Source organism: Alligator mississippiensis, chromosome 6 (assembly GCF_030867095.1).
Source record: "Alligator mississippiensis isolate rAllMis1 chromosome 6, rAllMis1, whole genome shotgun sequence".
Lineage (NCBI taxonomy): Eukaryota > Metazoa > Chordata > Crocodylia > Alligatoridae > Alligator > Alligator mississippiensis.
In genome coordinates, this window is record NC_081829.1 from 16,638,358 (window position 1) to 16,642,095 (window position 3,738).

Below are 3,738 nucleotides of genomic sequence, written 5' to 3' on the forward strand. Positions count from 1 at the left end.
AGCCTGTGAAGGAGTAGCATGCAGCCTGTGGACCCCCATTTGGCCCCTGCTCCACCTCTGGCTCTTGCAGCACTGGAGCCACTAGCCAGTGTATCTGGACTTCGCCTCCTTTTTCCTCTGGCTCCTGGGTCCTACCCGTGCTGGTGGGGCAGTGTAGCAGAAGGGGCCAGGATGCTTCTGCTGCATGCTGCACGCAGACTGCCTGCACAGTGTTTATGGCTGGGACAGGGGTGGGTGGGGTTGCTGTGTGCCTGGTGGGAGGAGCAGGGCTGCCTGCTCTGCAGGGTGGGCTGCCCTCTTGGAGGGGAGATGGGGGGCTGTGCACAGGGGTGGGAAGGAGAGGAGCTGAGCTGTGCACATGGCAGAGGGGAGGGGCGAGCTGGACTGTGTATGCAGCAGGGCCGAGGTCTGGGGATGCTGGCCCCTGTCGCATGCAGCCCCTGTGTCTATGGCTCCTGGCTGTCCAGATGTTGAACAGCCTTGACCTTGAACTTTCTCTTCTTTGTACAAAAATGAAGACGCAAGCACCTAGCCAGATGGGCAGACAAAAGGATGATGGTTTGTAGTGCAGCAGCAGACAGAAGCCAGCCAATCTGGGCCCCTTTGTTCTGGAGCTATACAAACATAGCAAACAACTCCTAAATTGCTCAAAGAATGAGGCAAGGCAATAGGCTGGTAGGGTGAGATGCAGGATGGCACAATTAACAGGATGTAGGCAATTAGTAGCCACTAAGAAACAAGGATCCAATCTGCCCATTATGGGGTGCTGCTTCCTGTGAACACTACAGAAGAAGGGTGCCTGTAGATGTGCAGGGATGCTGCTCCAACACACTGTAATTACAGATTAATTGTGTCTGCTGGAACATGCTAATTAGCACACTCCAGCAGCCTCCGCATCTTGTGTATTCAGTGAACCCATGCTTCAAAATCGCAGGGGGGGCGCTTTAACTAAAACGTGTCAAACAACCTTTAGTTAAAGTGCCCCCATTTTAAAGTATGGGATGCTGAATACATGAGATGCTGCAGTTGCCTTCATTAGAGCAGCTCTTGGAGCCACTCTAATTAAAGCACCACCCCCCGCCCCTAGAGTATGTGTAAAGATGCCCAAAGTGTCTTGTGCTGGATCTTGAGGTAGAGGGAAGAAGAGGAAGGTCTAGAAAATGTCTTTCCATTTGAAGTGCAATGGGTTCCTCATTGGGGAACACACCCATACCTGCCTACCCTAAAGGGGAGGGAGTGGAGGTAGCCAAACACTGGGAACCATAGGTGACGCATAGGGGATTGGTCCCTGAGTTTGGCCCTTGCCAGCTGGGGAGTGGGGGTCGACTGCCAGGAGCTGTATCCTTAGGGTGTCTGCATCTCTGCCTGGGACCTGGGAACTGGAACCTATGGCTTTTCTGGGTCACACATACATTACATCAGGGGTTTTCAACCTTTTTTAATAAGTGTACCCCTTCTGACTCAAAGTTTCAACTCCTGTACCCTCTTTTTTTTCTTATTTTTAAGGTGGGGGGAGAGGCAGATTGAGGCCCCTGTGGTGAGGAAAGGAATGGGACTGGGGCAGGTACTGCACAGCCAGGGCGGGTTTGGGACAGAGCCGTGAGCAGCTCATATGGAAGGTGCGGGGGAGGGAGGGCAGCTCTGGGGCATGGAGCGTGCATGCCTTCACATCTACAAGCTGGGTCCAGGGCAGCGCTGGGCTCTTCCCAGCAGGGGGCCAGGCCAGGCTGTGCTCAGGGCAGGCAGCAGCAGCACTGGGAGCGGGACTACAGGAGGGGCTGCAGCCACTCCAGAATTTGCCATAGGTCCCCCAATCTCCCTCCCAGTGCTGCCACCCCCCAGCCTGAGCACAGCATGGCCCAACCCCCATGCCAGGAAGAGCCCAGCACAGCCCCAGTCCCAGCCCGCAGTGGCAGCCCACGCAGATCTGGGGGTATGCATCCCCCCCATGCCTTCCCTGGGGTGCATGTAGCAGTGGCACTGGGATGGATGGGGGGGGGCCAAGCGGTGGGGGACTTGCACACAGTGACCACTGCTGCCATCGCCACCCACCGCCATTCACCACCACCACCATCACTGCCACTCACTGTGCTGCCGCCGCCACTGCACCCACACCACTTTCCCACAGCCAGTCACACATGTGGCTCCATGGGCTGCTGACAGGCCTTGCGCCCGGCCAATCACATCCACCCAACAGCAGCCCATGGAGCTGCATGTATGACCAGCCGTGGAAAAGTGGTGCAGGCGTGGCAGCAGCCCCGGGCAGTGGGTGGCGACAGCAGCAGCGGCTGCCACGTGCAAGCCCCCTGTTTGGCAGGGCGGGCAGCATGTGTGCAGTCTGCAAGGGGGCGCCACTGCCCTCATCCCCTCCCCCCCCCCCAGCCCTTCTCCTGGGAGTGGGCACAGAAGCACACTTCCCCCTCCCCGCTATTCAGACCCTCGCTGCTCTCCAGGAAGGGGGTGGAGGAGAGCAAGATGAGGTGTGGGGGGAGGTGCTGCAGTGTGCCATGTGGGGCCAGTGGCAGGTGGCACGCTCCTCCTCCTCTTCCTCCCCTGGGTAAGAGCCAAACTCTGGGAACACACCTGGGGAGATGCCACCACCATGCCCTGGGGCATGCTCCTTCCCAGCCCTCCTGCCCACGCATACCACCTACAGCCTTTCTAAGTACCCCTGGGGGTATGCATATCCCCTGCATTACATCATTGTAAGCTCACAAGTGAGCAGACAACCTTCAGCAGCAGTAGAAAAAAGTGGCCAGGACAAGGAGATACTGGACTGGGGCTCACATGTCTCTGGGAATAATTAACCTGGATCTCTACATTATCCCTACAATATTCTGGTGCAAGAGATACCGAATTAGCAAATCCTATAGAAGTACTACACCTAGGCTAGGCTGGGACCTAGCTGGCCAATTTCACAGGCAGATTGTGGGGCTGGCCACCATTTCCATGGGTTTACTGTGGCAGCACCCCCCCCCCATACCTCTTATTAGTCAAGGGGTCCCAGTGGCTCTGCCTTACACCACTGATTGGTGCAAGGAAATGCTAGGTCTAAGGAGCAAACCAGCACCACCTGGACATTTCTACTGCTGGTATTCAGTCTCTATCTCTATTCTGGATACACATATCTGCCTGCATGTGGTGCATCAACATCAACGGTTACAGTCTGTTTTGGAAGACAGGGCTGGGAGAAAAGGTGGTGATATTGCCTTGTATGTCAAAAACACATACTCGTGTTCCCTGGTTCAGGAGAAAGACAACAGCAAATCAGAATTCATTTGGGTGAAGATGAAAAGTGAAAGATGCAGCACCAATATAATAATGGGGATTTATTATAGGCCACCAAATCAGGACAAGGAGGTGGATGAGGCGCTTTTCAAGCACATGACAAATCTATCCAAAAGCTATGGAATGGTACTGATAGGAGACTTCAATTTTCTGGAAATTTGCTGGAAGAACAATACAGCCAAACATAAAATGTCAAGCTGATTCTTAACTTGTGAAGACAACTTTCTTTCTGTTCCAGAAAGTGGAGGATACAACTAGGGGATCATCTATCTTGGATCTTGTTTTGACCAACAGGGAAGAAGTGGTTCAGGATGTAAAAGTGATGAGTAACTTGGGAGGAAGCAATCATGATACAACTGAATTCCAGGTCATGAGATAGGGAAAGCATTAGGTCAGCAAAATTAGGATGTAAATTTAAAAAAGGTGGATTTCTTCCAACTCAAGGAGTCA